The 23,177-nt window shown below is 46.9% G+C and overlaps 1 protein-coding gene across 4 annotated transcripts in view; it reads right to left on the bottom strand.

Annotated features, from left to right (window-relative positions):
* Positions 1-10,063, bottom strand: part of HINT2 (histidine triad nucleotide binding protein 2) — a 36,395-nt gene extending 26,332 nt beyond the window's left edge. Inside the window, exon 1 of one of the 4 annotated variants that reach the window (XM_075262339.1) lies at positions 10,008-10,063. The gene's annotated coding sequence lies outside the window, so the exon portion shown is untranslated. Of the gene's footprint in view, positions 1-10,003 lie in introns of all 4 variants that reach the window. The other 3 variants (XM_075262340.1, XM_075262341.1, XM_075262342.1) reach the window with 3 other exon arrangements.
* Positions 10,064-23,177: the final 13,114 nt, after the last annotated feature.

The raw sequence follows: 23,177 nt of genomic DNA, 5'->3' as shown, positions 1-23,177 counted from the left end.
GGGGGGGCACAGGCTATATATAATATACAAGGTGTGTATACTCAGGGGGGGGCACAGGCTATATATAATATATAAGGTGTGTATACTGGGGGGGCACAGGCTATATATAATATATAAGGTGTGTATACTCAGGGGGGGGAGCACAGGCTATATATAATGTGTGTATACTGAGGGGGGGGGCACAGGCTATATATAATATATAAGGTGTGTATACTGGGGGGGGCACAGGCTATATATAATATATAAGGTGTGTATACTCAGGGGGGGCACAGGCTATATATAATATATAAGGTATGTATACTCGGGGGGGGCACAGGCTATATATAATATATAAGGTGTGTATACTGAGGGGGGCCACAGGCTATATATAATATATAAGGTGTGTATACTGAGTGGGGGCACAGGCTATATATAATATATAATGTGTGTATACTCAGGGGGGGCACAAGCTATATATAAGGTGTGTATACTCAGGGGGGCACAGGCTATATATAATATATAAGGTATGTATATTCGGGGGGGGGCACAGGCTATATATAATATATAAGGTGTGTATACTGAGGGGGGCTACAGGCTATATATAATATATAAGGTGTGTATACTGAGGGGGGGCACAGGCTATATATAATATATAAGGTGTGTATACTCGGGGGGGGAGCACAGACTATATATAATGTGTGTATACTCGGGGGGGGGCACAGGCTATATATAATATATAAGGTGCGTATACTGAGGGGGGGCACAGGCTATATATAATATATAAGGTGTGTATACTCAGGGGGGGCACAGGCTCTATATAATATATAATGTGTGTATACTGAGGGGGGGCACAGGCTATATATAATATATAAGGTGTGTGTACTCAGGGGGGGGGGCACAGGCTATATAATATATAAGGTGTGTATACTCAGGGGGGAGCACAGGCTATATATAATGTGTGTATACTGAGGGGGGGGGCACAGGCTATATATAATATATAAGGTGTGTATACTCAGGGGGGGCACAGGCTATATATAATATATAAGGTGTGTATACTCAGGGGGGGGCACAGGCTATATATAATATATAAGGTGTGTATACTCAGGGGGGGGCACAGGCTATATATAATATATAAGGTGTGTATACTCAGGTGGGGGGAGCACAGGCTATATATAATGTGTGTATACTCAGGGGGGAGCACAGGCTATATATAATATATAAGGTGTGTATACTGAGGGGGGGGCACAGGCTATATATAATATATAAGGTGTGTATACTGAGGGGGGGGGCACAGGCTATATATAATATATAAGGTGTGTATACTCAGGGGGGGAGCACAGGCTATATATAATGTATAATGTGTGTATACTGAGGGGGGGCACAGGCTATATATAATATATAAGGTGTGTATACTGAGGGGGGGGCACAGGCTATATATAATATATAAGGTGTGTATACTGAGGGGGGGGCACAGGCTATATATAATATATAAGGTGTGTATACTGAGGGGGGGCACAGGCTATATATAATATATAAGGTGTGTATACTGAGGGGGGGGCACAGGCTATATATAATATATAAGGTGTGTATACTCAGGGGGGGAGCACAGGCTATATATAATGTATAATGTGTGTATACTGAGGGGGGGCACAGGCTATATATAATATATAAGGTGTGTATACTCGGGGGGGGAGCACAGGCTATATATAATATGTGTATACTGAGGGGGGGGGCACAGGCTATATATAATGTGTGTATACTGAGGGAGGGGGCACAGGCTATATATAATATATAAGGTGTGTATACTCGGGCGGGGGAGCACAGACTATATATGATGTGTGTATACTCGGGGGGGGGGCACAGGCTATATATAATATATAAGGTGTGTATACTCAGGGGGGGGCACAGGCTATATATAATATATAAGGTGTGTATACTCAGGGGGGGGGCACAGGCTATATATAATATATAAGGTGTGTATACTCAGGGGGGGCACAGGCTATATATAATATATAAGGTGTGTATACTCAGGGGGGGCACAGGCTATATATAATATATAAGGTGTGTATACTCAGGGGGGGCACAGGCTATATATAATATATAAGGTGTGTATACTCGGGGGGCACAGGCTATATATAATGTGTGTATACTGAGGGGGTGGGCACAGGCTATATATAATATATAAGGTGTGTATACTCAGGGGGGGAGTACAGGCTATATATAATGTGTGTATACTGAGGGGGGGCACAGGCTATATATAATGTGTGTATACTGAGGGAGGGGGCACAGGCTATATATAATATATAAGGTGTGTATACTCGGGCGGGGGAGCACAGACTATATATGATGTGTGTATACTCGGGGGGGGGGGGGCACAGGCTATATATAATATATAAGGTGTGTATACTGAGGGGGGGCACAGGCTATATATAATATATAAGGTGTGTATACTCAGGGGGGGCACAGGCTATATATAATATATAAGGTGTGTATACTCGGGGGGGGCACAGGCTATATATAATATACAAGGTGTGTATACTCAGGGGGGGCACAGGCTATATATAATATATAAGGTGTGTATACTGGGGGGGCACAGGCTATATATAATATATAAGGTGTGTATACTCAGGGGGGGGAGCACAGGCTATATATAATGTGTGTATACTGAGGGGGGGGGGCACAGGCTATATATAATATATAAGGTGTGTATACTGGGGGGGGCACAGGCTATATATAATATATAAGGTGTGTATACTCAGGGGGGGCACAGGCTATATATAATATATAAGGTATGTATACTCGGGGGGGGCACAGGCTATATATAATATATAAGGTGTGTATACTGAGGGGGGGCCACAGGCTATATATAATATATAAGGTGTGTATACTGAGTGGGGGCACAGGCTATATATAATATATAATGTGTGTATACTCAGGGGGGGCACAAGCTATATATAAGGTGTGTATACTCAGGGGGGCACAGGCTATATATAATATATAAGGTATGTATATTCGGGGGGGGGGCACAGGCTATATATAATATATAAGGTGTGTATACTGAGGGGGGCTACAGGCTATATATAATATATAAGGTGTGTATACTGAGGGGGGGCACAGGCTATATATAATATATAAGGTGTGTATACTCGGGGGGGGGGAGCACAGACTATATATAATGTGTGTATACTCGGGGGGGGGGCACAGGCTATATATAATATATAAGGTGCGTATACTGAGGGGGGCACAGGCTATATATAATATATAAGGTGTGTATACTCAGGGGGGGCACAGGCTCTATATAATATATAATGTGTGTATACTGAGGGGGGGCACAGGCTATATATAATATATAAGGTGTGTGTACTCAGGGGGGGGGGCACAGGCTATATAATATATAAGGTGTGTATACTCAGGGGGGAGCACAGGCTATATATAATGTGTGTATACTGAGGGGGGGGGCACAGGCTATATATAATATATAAGGTGTGTATACTCAGGGGGGGCACAGGCTATATATAATATATAAGGTGTGTATACTCAGGGGGGGGCACAGGCTATATATAATATATAAGGTGTGTATACTCAGGGGGGGGCACAGGCTATATATAATATATAAGGTGTGTATACTCAGGTGGGGGGAGCACAGGCTATATATAATGTGTGTATACTCAGGGGGGAGCACAGGCTATATATAATATATAAGGTGTGTATACTGAGGGGGGGGCACAGGCTATATATAATATATAAGGTGTGTATACTGAGGGGGGGGCACAGGCTATATATAATATATAAGGTGTGTATACTCAGGGGGGGAGCACAGGCTATATATAATGTATAATGTGTGTATACTGAGGGGGGGCACAGGCTATATATAATATATAAGGTGTGTATACTGAGGGGGGGGCACAGGCTATATATAATATATAAGGTGTGTATACTGAGGGGGGGACACAGGCTATATATAATATATAAGGTGTGTATACTGAGGGGGGGCACAGGCTATATATAATATATAAGGTGTGTATACTGAGGGGGGGGCACAGGCTATATATAATATATAAGGTGTGTATACTCAGGGGGGGAGCACAGGCTATATATAATGTATAATGTGTGTATACTGAGGGGGGGCACAGGCTATATATAATATATAAGGTGTGTATACTCGGGGGGGAGCACAGGCTATATATAATATGTGTATACTGAGGGGGGGGGCACAGGCTATATATAATGTGTGTATACTGAGGGAGGGGGCACAGGCTATATATAATATATAAGGTGTGTATACTCAGGGGGGGCACAGGCTATATATAATATATAAGGTGTGTATACTCAGGGGGGGGGCACAGGCTATATATAATATATAAGGTGTGTATACTCAGGGGGGGCACAGGCTATATATAATATATAAGGTGTGTATACTCAGGGGGGGCACAGGCTATATATAATATATAAGGTGTGTATACTCAGGGGGGGCACAGGCTATATATAATATATAAGGTGTGTATACTCGGGGGGCACAGGCTATATATAATGTGTGTATACTGAGGGGGTGGGCACAGGCTATATATAATATATAAGGTGTGTATACTCAGGGGGGGAGTACAGGCTATATATAATGTGTGTATACTGAGGGGGGGCACAGGCTATATATAATGTGTGTATACTGAGGGAGGGGGCACAGGCTATATATAATATATAAGGTGTGTATACTCGGGCGGGGGAGCACAGACTATATATGATGTGTGTATACTCGGGGGGGGGGGGCACAGGCTATATATAATATATAAGGTGTGTATACTCAGGGGGGGGCACAGGCTATATATAATATATAAGGTGTGTATACTCAGGGGGGGCACAGGCTATATATAATGTGTGTATACTGGGGGGGGCACAGGCTATATATAATATATAAGGTGTGTATACTCAGGGGGGGCACAGGCTATATATAATATATAAGGTGTGTATACTCAGGGGGAGCACAGGCTATATATAATGTGTGTATACTGAGGGGGGGCACAGGCTATATATAATATATAAGGTGTGTATACTCAGGGGGGGCACAGGCTATATATAATATATAAGGTGTGTATACTCAGGGGGGGCACAGGCTATATATAATATATAAGGTGTGTATACTCAGGGGGGGAGCACAGGCTATATATAATATATAAGGTGTGTATACTGAGGGGGGGAGCACAGGCTACATATAATGTGTGTATACTGAGGGGGGGGCACAGGCTATATATAATGTGTGTATACTGAGGGGGGGGCACAGGCTATATATAATGTGTGTATACTGAGGGGGGGGCACAGGCTATATATAATGTGTGTATACTGAGGGAGGGGGCACAGGCTATATATAATATATAAGGTGTGTATACTCGGGCGGGGGAGCACAGACTATATATGATGTGTGTATACTCGGGGGGGGGGACAGGCTATATATAATATATAAGGTGTGTATACTCAGGGGGGGGCACAGGCTATATATAATATATAAGGTGTGTATACTCAGGGGGGGGCACAGGCTATATATAATGTGTGTATACTGGGGGGGGGGCACAGGCTATATATAATATATAAGGTGTGTATACTCAGGGGGGGCACATGCTATATATAATATATAATGTGTGTATACTCAGGGGGGGGAACAGGCTATATATAATATATAAGGTGTGTATACTCGGGGGGCACAGGCTATATATAATATATAAGGTGTGTATACTCAGGGGGGGCACAGACTATATATAATATATAAGGTGTGTATACTCAGGGGGGGGCACAGGCTATATATAATATATAAGGTGTGTATACTCAGGGGGGAGCACAGGCTATATATAATGTATAATGTGTGTATACTGAGGGGGGGCACAGGCTATATATAATATATAAGGTGTGTATACTGAGGGGGGGCACAGGCTATATATAATGTGTGTATACTGAGGGAGGGGGCACAGGCTATATATAATATATAAGGTGTGTATACTCGGGCGGGGGAGCACAGACTATATATGATGTGTGTGTACTCGGGGGGGGGGGGGGCACAGGCTATATATAATATATAAGGTGTGTATACTCAGGGGGGGCACAGGCTATATATAATATATAAGGTGTGTATACTCAGGGGGGGGCACAGGCTATATATAATATATAAGGTGTGTATACTGGGGGGGGGCACAGGCTATATATAATATATAAGGTGTGTATACTCAGGGGGGGCACAGGCTATATATAATATATAAGGTGTGTATACTCAGGGGGGGCACAGGCTATATATAATATATAAGGTGTGTATACTCAGGGGGGGCACAGGCTATATATAATATATAAGGTGTGTATACTCGGGCGGGGGAGCACAGACTATATATAATATATAAGGTGTGTATACTCAGGGGGGGGCACAGGCTATATATAATATATAAGGTGTGTATACTGGGGGGGGCACAGGCTATATATAATATATAAGGTGTGTATACTCAGGGGGGGCACAGGCTATATATAATATATAAGGTGTGTATACTCAGGGGGGGGCACAGGCTATATATAATATATAAGGTGTGTATACTCAGGGGGGGCACAGGCTATATATAATATATAAGGTGTGTATACTGGGGGAGGGGGCACAGGCTATATATAATGTGTGTATACTGAGGGGGGGGGCACAGGCTACATATAATGTGTGTATACTGAGGGAGGGGGCACAGGCTATATATAATATATAAGGTGTGTATACTCAGGGGGGGCACAGGCTATATATAATATATAAGGTGTGTATACTCAGGGGGGGCACAGGCGATATATAATATATAAGGTGTGTATACTCAGGGGGGGCACAGGCGATATATAATATATAAGGTGTGTATACTGAGGGGGGAGCACAGGCTATATATAATATATAAGGTGTGTATACTCGGGGGGGGGCACAGGCTATATATAATATATAAGGTGTGTATACTGAGGGGGGGGCACAGGCTATATATAATGTGTGTATACTGAGGGGGGGGGCACAGGCTATATATAATATATAAGGTGTGTATACTCAGGGGGGGGCACAGGCTATATATAATGTGTGTATACTGAGGGAGGGGGCACAGGCTATATATAATATATAAGGTGTGTATACTGAGGGGGGGCACAGGCTATATATAATATATAAGGTGTGTATACTGAGGGGGGGGCACAGGCTATATATAATGTGTGTATACTGAGGGAGGGGGCACAGGCTATATATAATATATAAGGTGTGTATACTCAGGGGGGGGCACAGGCTATATATAATATATAAGGTGTGTATACTCAGGGGGGCACAGGCTATATATAATATATAAGGTGTGTATACTCAGGGGGGCACAGACTATATATAATATATAAGGTGTGTATACTCAGGGGGGGGGCACAGGCTATATATAATATATAAGGTGTGTATACTCAGGGGGGGGGCACAGGCTATATATAATATATAAGGTGTGTATACTCAGGGGGGGGGCACAGGCTATATATAATATATAAGGTGTGTATACTCAGGGGGGGGGCACAGGCTATATATAATATATAAGGTGTGTATACTCAGGGGGGGCACAGACTATATATAATATATAAGGTGTGTATACTCGGGGGGGGGCACAGGCTATATATAATGTGTGTATACTGAGGGGGGGGCACAGGCTATATATAATATATAAGGTGTGTATACTCAGGGGGGGGCACAGGCTATATATAATATATAAGGTGTGTATACTCAGGGGGGGCACAGGCTATATATAATGTGTGTATACTGAGGGGGGGGCACAGGCTATATATAATATATAAGGTGTGTATACTCAGGGGGGGGGCACAGGCTATATATAATATATAAGGTGTGTATACTCAGGGGGGGCACAGGCTATATATAATATATAAGGTGTGTATACTCAGGGGGGGCACAGGCTATATATAATATATAAGGTGTGTATACTGAGGGGGGGGCACAGACTATATATAATATATAAGGTGTGTATACTCAGGGGGGGCACAAACTATATATAATATATAAGGTGTGTATACTCGGGGGGGCACAGGCTATATATAATATATAAGGTGTGTATACTCAGGGGGGGCACAGACTATATATAATATATAAGGTGTGTATACTCAGGGGGGGAGCACAGGCTATATATAATGTGTGTATACTGAGGGGGGGGCACAGGCTATATATAATGTGTGTATACTGAGGGAGGGGGCACAGGCTATATATAATATAAGGTGTGTATACTCGGGCGGGGGAGCACAGACTATATATGATGTGTGTATACTCGGGGGGGGGGGCACAGGCTATATATAATATATAAGGTGTGTATACTCAGGGGGGGCACAGGCTATATATAATATATAAGGTGTGTATACTCAGGGGGGGGCACAGGCTATATATAATATATAAGGTGTGTATACTCAGGGGGGGCACAGGCTATATATAATATATAAGGTGTGTATACTCAGGGGGGGCACAGGCATATATATAATATATAAGGTGTGTATACTCAGGGGGGGAGCACAGTATATTATATATAAGGTGTGTATACTCTGGGGGGGGCACAGTCTATATATAATGTGTGTATACTCTGGGGGGGGGCACAGTCTATATATAATGTGTGTATACTGGGGGGGGGCACAGGCTATATATAATATATAATGTGTGTATACTCGGGCGGGGGAGCACAGGCTATATATAATGTGTGTATACTCGGGGGGGGGGCACAGGCTATATATAATATATAAGGTGTGTATACTCAGGGGGGGCACAGGCTATATATAATATATAAGGTGTGTATACTCAGGGGGGGGCACAGGCTATATATAATATGTGTATACTGAGGGGGGGGGCACAGGCTATATATAATGTGTGTATACTGAGGGGGGGCACAGGCTATATATAATATATAATGTGTGTATACTGAGGGAGGGGGCACAAGCTATATATAATATATAATGTGTGTATACTGAGGGGGGGGGCACAGACTATATATGATGTGTGTATACTGAGGGAGGGGGCACAGGCTATATATAATATATAATGTGTGTATACTGAGGGGGGGGGCACAGACTATATATGATGTGTGTATACTGAGGGGGGGGCACAGGCTATATATAATATATAAGGTGTGTATACTGGGGGGGCACAGGCTATATATAATATATAAGGTCTGTATACTCGGGGGGGGGGCACAGGCTATATATAATATATAATGTGTGTATACTCAGGGGGGGCACAGGCTATATTTAATATATAATGTGTGTATACTGGGGGGGGCACAGGCTATATATAATATATACGGTGTGTATACTGAGGGGGGGGCACAGGCTATATATAATATATACGGTGTGTATACTGAGGGGGGGGGGCACAGGCTATATATAATATATACGGTGTGTATACTGAGGGGGGGGGCACAGGCTATATATAATATATAAGGTGTGTATACTCAGGGGGGGGCACAGGCTATATATAATATATACGGTGTGTATACTGAGGGGGGGGCACAGGCTATATATAATATATACGGTGTGTATACTGAGGGGGGGGGCACAGGCTATATATAATATATACGGTGTGTATACTGAGGGGGGGGGCACAGGCTATATATAATATATACGGTGTGTATACTGAGGGGGGGGGCACAGGCTATATATAATATATAAGGTGTGTATACTCGGGCGGGGGAGCACAGGCTATATATAATGTGTGTATATTCCGGGGGGGGGGGGGGGGGGCACAGGCTATATATAATATATAATGTGTGTATACTGGGGGAGCACAGGCTATATATGATGTGTGTATATTCGGGGGGGGGGGGGGGCACAGGCTATATATAATATATAATGTGTGTATATTCCGGGGGGGGGGCACAGACTATATATGATGTGTGTATACTGAGGGGGGAGCACAGACTATATATGATGTGTGTATATTCGGGGGGGGGGGGGGCACAGGCTATATATCACATACAGAGGACACAATCAGAAGGGCACGGGGGTCGATAGAACTTACGGACCTCAGACTTCCGGCTCCAGGCCACGCCCCTGTCACGAGGTCTCCGCACCGCCTTTCCTTTCTGATAGAACTGTGGGCGTGCTTAGCTCGTCACGTGACTTCTAATCCTCCGCAGTCTCCTCCCTTATTGCACACGTGATTCATCAGCTGCAACCGCTAACCCTTTGTGTGCCAGGAGATGTTGGTTTTATCTATGAGGGTTTTGGTCAGCCAAGATGTCACCCAGAGACACACACAAGATGTCAGCCAGAGAGACAAGATGTCACCCAGAGAGACACACACAAAATGTCACCCAGAGACACACACAAGATGTCACCCAGAGAGAGACAAGATGTCACCCAGAGAGACACACACAAAATGTCACCCAGAGACACACACAAGATGTCAGCCAGAGAGAGACACAAGATGTCACCCAGAGAGAGACACACACACACGATGTCACCCAGAGACACACACAAGATGTCAGCCAGAGAGAGACACAAGATGTCACCCAGAGAGAGACACACAAGATGTCAGCCAGACACACGCAAGATGTCACCCAGAGAGAGACACACACAAGATGTCACCCAGAGACACACACAAGATGTCAGCCAGAGAGACAAGATGTCACCCAGAGAGACACACACAAAATGTCACCCAGAGACACACACAAGATGTCAGCCAGAGAGAGACACAAGATGTCACCCAGAGAGAGACACACACACACGATGTCACCCAGAGACACACACAAGATGTCAGCCAGAGAGAGACACAAGATGTCACCCAGAGAGAGACACACAAGATGTCAGCCAGACACACGCAAGATGTCACCCAGAGAGAAACACACACAAGATGTCACCCAGAGATACACACACAAAATGTTCACCCAGAGAGAGACACACACACACAAGATGTCACCCAGAGAGAGACACACACAAGATGTCACCCAGAGACACACACAAGATGTCAGCCAGAGACACACAAGATGTCACCCAGAGAGAGACACACACAAGATGTCACCCAGAGAGAGACACACACAAGATGTCACCCAGAGAGACAAGATGTCACCCAGAGACACACACAAGATGTCAGCCAGAGAGAGACACAAGATGTCACCCAGAGAGAAACACACACAAGATGTCACCCAGAGAGACACACAAGATGTCACCCAGACACACACAAGATGTCACCCAGAGAGAAACACACACAAGATGTCACCCAGAGAGAGACACACACAAGATGTCACCCAGAGAGACAAGATGTCACCCAGAGACACACACAAGATGTCAGCCAGAGAGAGACACAAGATGTCACCCAGAGAGAAACACACAAGATGTCATCCAGAGATACACACACAAGATGTCACCCAGAGAGACAAGATGTCACCCAGAGACACACACAAGATGTCACCCAGAGATACACGCACAAAATGTCACCCAGAGAGAGACACACACACAAGATGTCACCCAGAGACACACACAAGATGTCACCCAGAGAGACAAGATGTCACCCAGAGACACACAGAAGATGTCAGCCAGAGAGAGACACAAGATGTCACCCAGAGAGACACACAAGATGTCACCCAGACACACACAAGATGTCACCCAGAGAGAAACACACACAAGATGTCACCCAGAGAGACACACACAAGATGTCACCCAGAGACACACACAAGATGTCACCCAGAGAGACAAGATGTCACCCAGAGACACACACAAGATGTCAGCCAGAGAGAGACACAAGATGTCACCCAGAGAGAAACACACACAAGATGTCACCCAGAGATACACACACAAGATGTCACCCAGAGAGATAAGATGTCACCCAGAGATACACACACAAAATGTCACCCAGAGAGAGACACACACAAGATGTCACCCAGAGACACACACAAGATGTCACCCAGAGTAAGATGTCAGCCAGAGAGTAGACACAAGATGTCACCCAGAGAGAAACACACACAAGATGTCACCCAGAGAGACACACAAGATGTCACCCAGACACACACAAGATGTCACCCAGAGAGAAACACACACAAGATGTCACCCAGAGAGAGACACACACAAAATGTCACACCAGAGAGAGACACACACACAAGATGTCACCCAGAGACACACACAAGATGTCAGCCAGAGAGAGACACACACACAAGATGTCAGCCAGAGAGACACAAGATGTCACCCAGAGAGACACGCACAAGATGTCACCCAGAGAGAGACACACAAGATGTCACCCAGAGAGAGACACACAAGATGTCACCCAGAGAGAGACACACAAGATGTCACCCAGAGAGACACACACAAGATGTCAGCCAGAGAGACACACACAAAGATGTCAGCCAGAGAGACACACACAAGATGTCAGCCAGAGAGACACACACAAGATGTCACCCAGAGACACACAAGATGTCAGCCAGAGACACACACACGATGTCAGCCAGAGACACACACACGATGTCAGCCAGAGACACACACACAAGATGTCACCCAGAGAGACACACACACAAGATGTCACCCAGAGAGACACACACACAAGATGTCACCCAGAGAGAGACACACAAGATGTCACCCAGAGACACACAAGATGTCAGCCAGAGACACACACACGATGTCAGCCAGAGACACACACACAAGATGTCACCCAGAGAGACACACACACAAGATGTCACCCAGAGAGAGACACACAAGATGTCAGCCAGAGAGACACACACAAGATGTCAGCCAGAGACACACACACACGATGTCAGCCAGAGACACACACACGATGTCAGCCAGAGACACACACACAAGATGTCACCCAGAGAGACACACACACAAGATGTCACCCAGAGAGACACACACACAAGATGTCACCCAGAGAGACACACACACAAGATGTCACCCAGAGAGAGAGACACACACACACAAGATGTCACCCAGAGAGAGACACACACACAACACACAAGATGTCACCCAGAGAGACACACACACACACACAAGATGTCACCCAGAGAGACACACACACAAGATGTCACCCAGAGAGACACACACACAAAGATGTCACCCAGAGAGACACACACACACAAGATGTCACCCAGAGAGACACACAACACACACAAGATGTCACCCAGAGAGACACACACACACAAGATGTCACCCAGAGAGACACACACACAAGATGTCACCCAGAGAGAGACACACACACACAAGATGTCAGCCAGAGAGACACAAGATGTCACCCAGAGAGACACACACGCAAGATGTCACCCAGAGACACACGCAAGATGTCACCCAGAGAGACACACACACACACAAGATGTCACCCAGAGAGACACACACACACAAGATGTCACCCAGAGAGACACACACACACACACACAAGATGTCACCCAGAGAGACACACACACAAGATGTCACCCAGAGAGACACACGCACAAGATGTCACCCAGAGAGAGACACACACACAAACACACAAGATGTCACCCAGAGACACACGCAAGATGTCACCCAGAGAGACACACACAAGATGTCATCCAGAGAGACACACACAAGATGTCATCCAGAGAGACACACACAAGATGTCAGCCAGAGACACACAAGATGTCAGCCAGAGAGACACACCAGATGTCAGCCAGAGAGACACACCAGATGTCAGCCAGAGAGACACACACAAGATGTCATCCAGAGAGACACACACAAGATGTCAGCCAGAGAGACACACACAAGATGTCAGCCAGAGAGACACACACAAGATGTCAGCCAGAGAGACACACAAGATGTCATCCAGAGAGACACACACAAGATGTCAGCCAGAGAGACACACACACAAGATGTCACCCAGAGAGACACACACACACAAGATGTCAGCCAGAGAGACACAAGATGTCACCCAGAGAGACACACACGCAAGATGTCACCCAGAGAGACAAGATGTCACCCAGAGACACACAAGATGTCAGCCAGAGAGAGACACACACAAGATGTCACCCAGAGATACACACACAAAATGTCACCCAGAGAGAGACACACAAGATGTCACCCAGAGAGAGAGACACACAAGATGTCACCCAGAGAGAGAGACACACAAGATGTCACCCAGAGAGACACACACAAGATGTCAGCCAGAGAGACACACACAAGATGTCAGCCAGAGAGACACACACAAGATGTCAGCCAGAGAGACACACACAAGATGTCAGCCAGAGAGACACACACAAGATGTCACCCAGAGACACACAAGATGTCAGCCAGAGACACACAAGATGTCAGCCAGAGACACACACACAAGATGTCACCCAGAGAGAGACACACAAGATGTCACCCAGAGAGAGACACACAAGATGTCACCCAGAGAGAGACACACAAGATGTCACCCAGAGAGAGACACACAAGATGTCACCCAGAGAGAGACACACAAGATGTCACCCAGAGAGAGACACACAAGATGTCACCCAGAGAGAGACACACAAGATGTCACCCAGAGAGAGACACACAAGATGTCACCCAGAGAGAGACACACAAGATGTCACCCAGAGAGACACACACAAGATGTCAGCCAGAGAGACACACACAAGATGTCACCCAGAGACACACAAGATGTCAGCCAGAGACACACACACGATGTCAGCCAGAGACACACACACAAGATGTCACCCAGAGAGACACACACACAAGATGTCACCCAGAGAGACACACACACAAGATGTCACCCAGAGAGACACACACACAAGATGTCACCCAGAGAGACACACACACACACACACAAGATGTCACCCAGAGAGAGACACACACACACAAGATGTCACCCAGAGAGACACACACACACAAGATGTCACCCAGAGAGACACACACACACACAAGATGTCACCCAGAGAGACACACACACACACAAGATGTCACCCAGAGAGACACACACACACACAAGATGTCACCCAGAGAGACACACACACACACAAGATGTCACCCAGAGAGACACACACACACACAAGATGTCACCCAGAGAGACACACACACACACAAGATGTCACCCAGAGAGAGACACACACACACAAGATGTCACCCAGAGAGAGACACACACACACAAGATGTCACCCAGAGAGACACACACACACAAGATGTCACCCAGAGAGACACACACACACAAGATGTCACCCAGAGAGACACACACACAAGATGTCACCCAGAGAGACACACACACAAGATGTCACCCAGAGAGACACACACACACAAGATGTCACCCAGAGAGACACACACACACACACAAGATGTCACCCAGAGAGACACACACACACACAAGATGTCACCCAGAGAGACACACACACACACAAGATGTCACCCAGAGAGACACACACACAAGATGTCACCCAGAGAGACACACACACAAGATGTCACCCAGAGAGACACACACACACAAGATGTCAGCCAGAGAGACACAAGATGTCACCCAGAGAGACACACACGCAAGATGTCACCCAGAGACACACGCAAGATGTCACCCAGAGAGACACACACACAAGATGTCACCCAGAGAGACACACACACAAGATGTCACCCAGAGAGACACACACACACACAAGATGTCACCCAGAGAGACACACACACACACAAGATGTCACCCAGAGAGACACACACACAAGATGTCACCCAGAGAGACACACGCACAAGATGTCACCCAGAGAGAGACACACACACAAACACACAAGATGTCACCCAGAGACACACGCAAGATGTCAGCCAGAGAGACACACAAGATGTCATCCAGAGAGACACACACAAGATGTCATCCAGAGAGACACACACAAGATGTCAGCCAGAGAGACACACAAGATGTCAGCCAGAGAGACACACAAGATGTCAGCCAGAGAGACACACAAGATGTCAGCCAGAGAGACACACAAGATGTCAGCCAGAGAGACACACAAGATGTCAGCCAGAGAGACACACACAAGATGTCAGCCAGAGAGACACACACAAGATGTCATCCAGAGAGACAAGATGTCAGCCAGAGAGACAAGATGTCAGCCAGAGAGACACACAAGATGTCAGCCAGAGAGACACACACAAGATGTCAGCCAGAGAGACACACACAAGGTGTCATCCAGAGAGACACACACAAGGTGTCATCCAGAGAGACAAGATGTCATTCAGAGAGACAAGATGTCAGCCAGAGAGACACACAAGATGTCAGCCAGAGAGACACACAAGATGTCAGCCAGAGAGACACACAAGATGTCAGCCAGAGAGACACACAAGATGTCAGCCAGAGAGACACACAAGATGTCAGCCAGAGAGACACACAAGATGTCAGCCAGAGAGACACACAAGATGTCAGCCAGAGAGACACACAAGATGTCAGCCAGAGAGACACACAAGATGTCAGCCAGAGAGACACACAAGATGTCACCCAGACACACACAAGATGTCACCCAGACACACACAAGATGTCACCCAGAGAGACAAACGAGATGTCACCCAGAGAGACACACAAGATGTCAGCCAGAGAGACAAGATGTCAGAGACACACACAAGATGTCACCCAGGGAGACAAATGAGATGTCACCCAGAGAGACACACAAGATGTCAGCCAGAGAGACACACAAGATGTCAGCCAGAGAGAGACACACAAGATGTCAGCCAGAGAGAGACACACAAGATGTCAGCCAGAGAGACACACAAGATGTCACCCAGACACACACAAGATGTCACCCAGAGAGACAAACGAGATGTCACCCAGAGAGACACACAAGATGTCAGCCAGAGAGACACACAAGATGTCACCCAGACACACACAAGATGTCACCCAGAGAGACAAACGAGATGTCACCCAGAGAGACACACAAGATGTCAGCCAGAGAGACAAGATGTCAGAGACACACACAAGATGTCACCCAGAGAGACAAACGAGATGTCACCCAGAGAGACACACAAGATGTCAGCCAGAGAGACACACAAGATGTCAGCCAGAGAGACACACAAGATGTCAGCCAGAGAGACACACAAGATGTCACCCAGACACACACAAGATGTCACCCAGAGAGACAAACGAGATGTCACCCAGAGAGACACACAAGATGTCAGCCAGAGAGACAAGATGTCAGAGACACATACAAGATGTCACCCAGAGAGACAAACGAGATGTCACCCAGAGAGACACACAAGATGTCAGCCAGAGAGACAAGATGTCAGAGACACACACAAGATGTCACCCAGGGAGACAAATGAGATGTCACCCAGAGAGACACACAAGATGTCAGCCAGAGAGACACACAAGATGTCAGCCAGAGAGACACACAAGATGTCAGCCAGAGAGACACACAAGATGTCAGCCAGAGAGACACACAAGATGTCAGCCAGAGAGACACACAAGATGTCAGCCAGAGAGACACACAAGATGTCAGCCAGAGAGACACACAAGATGTCAGCCAGAGAGACACACAAGATGTCAGCCAGAGAGACACACAAGATGTCACCCAGACACACACAAGATGTCACCCAGACACACACAAGATGTCACCCAGAGAGACAAACGAGATGTCACCCAGAGAGACACACAAGATGTCAGCCAGAGAGACACACAAGATGTCAGCCAGAGAGAGACACACAAGATGTCAGCCAGAGAGAGACACACAAGATGTCAGCCAGAGAGACACACAAGATGTCACCCAGACACACACAAGATGTCACCCAGAGAGACAAACGAGATGTCACCCAGAGAGACACACAAGATGTCAGCCAGAGAGACACACAAGATGTCACCCAGACACACACAAGATGTCACCCAGAGAGACAAACGAGATGTCACCCAGAGAGACACACAAGATGTCAGCCAGAGAGACAAGATGTCAGAGACACACACAAGATGTCACCCAGAGAGACAAACGAGATGTCACCCAGAGAGACACACAAGATGTCAGCCAGAGAGACACACAAGATGTCAGCCAGAGAGACACACAAGATGTCAGCCAGAGAGACACACAAGATGTCACCCAGACACACACAAGATGTCACCCAGAGAGACAAACGAGATGTCACCCAGAGAGACACACAAGATGTCAGCCAGAGAGACAAGATGTCAGAGACACATACAAGATGTCACCCAGAGAGACAAACGAGATGTCACCCAGAGAGACACACAAGATGTCAGCCAGAGAGACAAGATGTCAGAGACACACACAAGATGTCACCCAGGGAGACAAATGAGATGTCACCCAGAGAGACACACAAGATGTCACCCAGAGAGAGACACACACAAGATGTCACCCAGAGAGACAAGATGTCACCCAGAGACACACACAAGATGTCAGCCAGAGAGAGACACAAGATGTCACCCAGAGAGAAACACACAAGATGTCATCCAGAGATACACACACAAGATGTCACCCAGAGAGACAAGATGTCACCCAGAGACACACACAAGATGTCACCCAGAGATACACGCACAAAATGTCACCCAGAGAGAGACACACACACAAGATGTCACCCAGAGACACACACAAGATGTCACCCAGAGAGACAAGATGTCACCCAGAGACACACAGAAGATGTCAGCCAGAGAGAGACACAAGATGTCACCCAGAGAGAAACACACACAAGATGTCACCCAGAGAGACACACACAAGATGTCACCCAGAGACACACACAAGATGTCACCCAGAGAGACAAGATGTCACCCAGAGACACACACAAGATGTCAGCCAGAGAGAGACACAAGATGTCACCCAGAGAGAAACACACACAAGATGTCACCCAGAGATACACACACAAGATGTCACCCAGAGAGATAAGATGTCACCCAGAGATACACACACAAAATGTCACCCAGAGAGAGACACACACAAGATGTCACCCAGAGACACACACAAGATGTCACCCAGAGACACACACAAGATGTCAGCCAGAGAGAGACACAAGATGTCACCCAGAGAGAAACACACACAAGATGTCACCCAGAGAGACACACAAGATGTCACCCAGACACACACAAGATGTCACCCAGAGAGAAACACACACAAGATGTCACCCAGAGAGAGACACACACAAAATGTCACCCAGAGAGAGACACACACACAAGATGTCACCCAGAGACACACACAAGATGTCAGCCAGAGAGAGACACACACACAAGATGTCAGCCAGAGAGACACAAGATGTCACCCAGAGAGACACGCACAAGATGTCACCCAGAGAGAGACACACAAGATGTCACCCAGAGAGAGACACACAAGATGTCACCCAGAGAGAGACACACAAGATGTCACCCAGAGAGACACACACAAGATGTCAGCCAGAGAGACACACACAAGATGTCAGCCAGAGAGACACACACAAGATGTCAGCCAGAGAGACACACACAAGATGTCACCCAGAGACACACAAGATGTCAGCCAGAGACACACACACGATGTCAGCCAGAGACACACACACGATGTCAGCCAGAGACACACACACAAGATGTCACCCAGAGAGACACACACACAAGATGTCACCCAGAGAGACACACACACAAGATGTCACCCAGAGAGAGACACACAAGATGTCACCCAGAGACACACAAGATGTCAGCCAGAGACACACACACGATGTCAGCCAGAGACACACACACAAGATGTCACCCAGAGAGACACACACACAAGATGTCACCCAGAGAGACACACACACAAGATGTCACCCAGAGAGAGACACACAAGATGTCAGCCAGAGAGACACACACAAGATGTCAGCCAGAGACACACACACGATGTCAGCCAGAGACACACACACGATGTCAGCCAGAGACACACACACAAGATGTCACCCAGAGAGACACACACACAAGATGTCACCCAGAGAGACACACACACAAGATGTCACCCAGAGAGAGACACACACACACAAGATGTCACCCAGAGAGAGACACACACACACAAGATGTCACCCAGAGAGAGACACACACACACACAAGATGTCACCCAGAGAGACACACACACACACAAGATGTCACCCAGAGAGACACACACACAAGATGTCACCCAGAGAGACACACACACAAGATGTCACCCAGAGAGACACACACACACAAGATGTCACCCAGAGAGACACACACACACACAAGATGTCACCCAGAGAGACACACACACACAAGATGTCACCCAGAGAGACACACACACAAGATGTCACCCAGAGAGAGACACACACACAAGATGTCAGCCAGAGAGACACAAGATGTCACCCAGAGAGACACACACGCAAGATGTCACCCAGAGACACACGCAAGATGTCACCCAGAGAGACACACACACACACAAGATGTCACCCAGAGAGACACACACACACAAGATGTCACCCAGAGAGACACACACACACACACACACAAGATGTCACCCAGAGAGACACACACACAAGATGTCACCCAGAGAGACACACGCACAAGATGTCACCCAGAGAGAGACACACACACAAACACACAAGATGTCACCCAGAGACACACGCAAGATGTCACCCAGAGAGACACACACAAGATGTCATCCAGAGAGACACACACAAGATGTCATCCAGAGAGACACACACAAGATGTCAGCCAGAGACACACAAGATGTCAGCCAGAGAGACACACCAGATGTCAGCCAGAGAGACACACCAGATGTCAGCCAGAGAGACACACACAAGATGTCATCCAGAGAGACACACACAAGATGTCAGCCAGAGAGACACACACAAGATGTCAGCCAGAGAGACACACACAAGATGTCAGCCAGAGAGACACACAAGATGTCATCCAGAGAGACACACACAAGATGTCAGCCAGAGAGACACACACACAAGATGTCACCCAGAGAGACACACACACACAAGATGTCAGCCAGAGAGACACAAGATGTCACCCAGAGAGACACACACGCAAGATGTCACCCAGAGAGACAAGATGTCACCCAGAGACACACAAGATGTCAGCCAGAGAGAGACACACACAAGATGTCACCCAGAGATACACACACAAAATGTCACCCAGAGAGAGACACACAAGATGTCACCCAGAGAGAGACACACAAGATGTCACCCAGAGAGAGAGACACACAAGATGTCACCCAGAGAGAGAGACACACAAGATGTCACCCAGAGAGACACACACAAGATGTCAGCCAGAGAGACACACACAAGATGTCAGCCAGAGAGACACACACAAGATGTCAGCCAGAGAGACACACACAAGATGTCAGCCAGAGAGACACACACAAGATGTCACCCAGAGACACACAAGATGTCAGCCAGAGACACACAAGATGTCAGCCAGAGACACACACACAAGATGTCACCCAGAGAGAGACACACAAGATGTCACCCAGAGAGAGACACACAAGATGTCACCCAGAGAGAGACACACAAGATGTCACCCAGAGAGAGACACACAAGATGTCACCCAGAGAGAGACACACAAGATGTCACCCAGAGAGAGACACACAAGATGTCACCCAGAGAGAGACACACAAGATGTCACCCAGAGAGAGACACACAAGATGTCACCCAGAGAGAGACACACAAGATGTCACCCAGAGAGACACACACAAGATGTCAGCCAGAGAGACACACACAAGATGTCACCCAGAGACACACAAGATGTCAGCCAGAGACACACACACGATGTCAGCCAGAGACACACACACAAGATGTCACCCAGAGAGACACACACACAAGATGTCACCCAGAGAGACACACACACAAGATGTCACCCAGAGAGACACACACACAAGATGTCACCCAGAGAGACACACACACACACACAAGATGTCACCCAGAGAGAGACACACACACACAAGATGTCACCCAGAGAGACACACACACACAAGATGTCACCCAGAGAGACACACACACACACAAGATGTCACCCAGAGAGACACACACACACACAAGATGTCACCCAGAGAGACACACACACACACAAGATGTCACCCAGAGAGACACACACACACACAAGATGTCACCCAGAGAGACACACACACACACAAGATGTCACCCAGAGAGAGACACACACACACAAGATGTCACCCAGAGAGAGACACACACACACAAGATGTCACCCAGAGAGACACACACACACAAGATGTCACCCAGAGAGACACACACACACAAGATGTCACCCAGAGAGACACACACACAAGATGTCACCCAGAGAGACACACACACAAGATGTCACCCAGAGAGACACACACACACAAGATGTCACCCAGAGAGACACACACACACAAGATGTCACCCAGAGAGACACACACACACACAAGATGTCACCCAGAGAGACACACACACACACAAGATGTCACCCAGAGAGACACACACACAAGATGTCACCCAGAGAGACACACACACAAGATGTCACCCAGAGAGACACACACACACAAGATGTCAGCCAGAGAGACACAAGATGTCACCCAGAGAGACACACACGCAAGATGTCACCCAGAGACACACGCAAGATGTCACCCAGAGAGACACACACACAAGATGTCACCCAGAGAGACACACACACAAGATGTCACCCAGAGAGACACACACACACACAAGATGTCACCCAGAGAGACACACACACACACAAGATGTCACCCAGAGAGACACACACACAAGATGTCACCCAGAGAGACACACGCACAAGATGTCACCCAGAGAGAGACACACACACAAACACACAAGATGTCACCCAGAGACACACGCAAGATGTCAGCCAGAGAGACACACAAGATGTCATCCAGAGAGACACACACAAGATGTCATCCAGAGAGACACACACAAGATGTCAGCCAGAGAGACACACAAGATGTCAGCCAGAGAGACACACAAGATGTCAGCCAGAGAGACACACAAGATGTCAGCCAGAGAGACACACAAGATGTCAGCCAGAGAGACACACAAGATGTCAGCCAGAGAGACACACACAAGATGTCAGCCAGAGAGACACACACAAGATGTCATCCAGAGAGACAAGATGTCAGCCAGAGAGACAAGATGTCAGCCAGAGAGACACACAAGATGTCAGCCAGAGAGACACACACAAGATGTCAGCCAGAGAGACACACACAAGGTGTCATCCAGAGAGACACACACAAGGTGTCATCCAGAGAGACAAGATGTCATTCAGAGAGACAAGATGTCAGCCAGAGAGACACACAAGATGTCAGCCAGAGAGACACACAAGATGTCAGCCAGAGAGACACACAAGATGTCAGCCAGAGAGACACACAAGATGT

The sequence above is a fragment of the Leptodactylus fuscus genome, chromosome 1, assembly GCF_031893055.1.
Source record: "Leptodactylus fuscus isolate aLepFus1 chromosome 1, aLepFus1.hap2, whole genome shotgun sequence".
NCBI classification, from domain to species: Eukaryota; Metazoa; Chordata; class Amphibia; order Anura; family Leptodactylidae; genus Leptodactylus; species Leptodactylus fuscus.
This window is presented reverse-complemented; position numbering and strand designations above follow the sequence as displayed.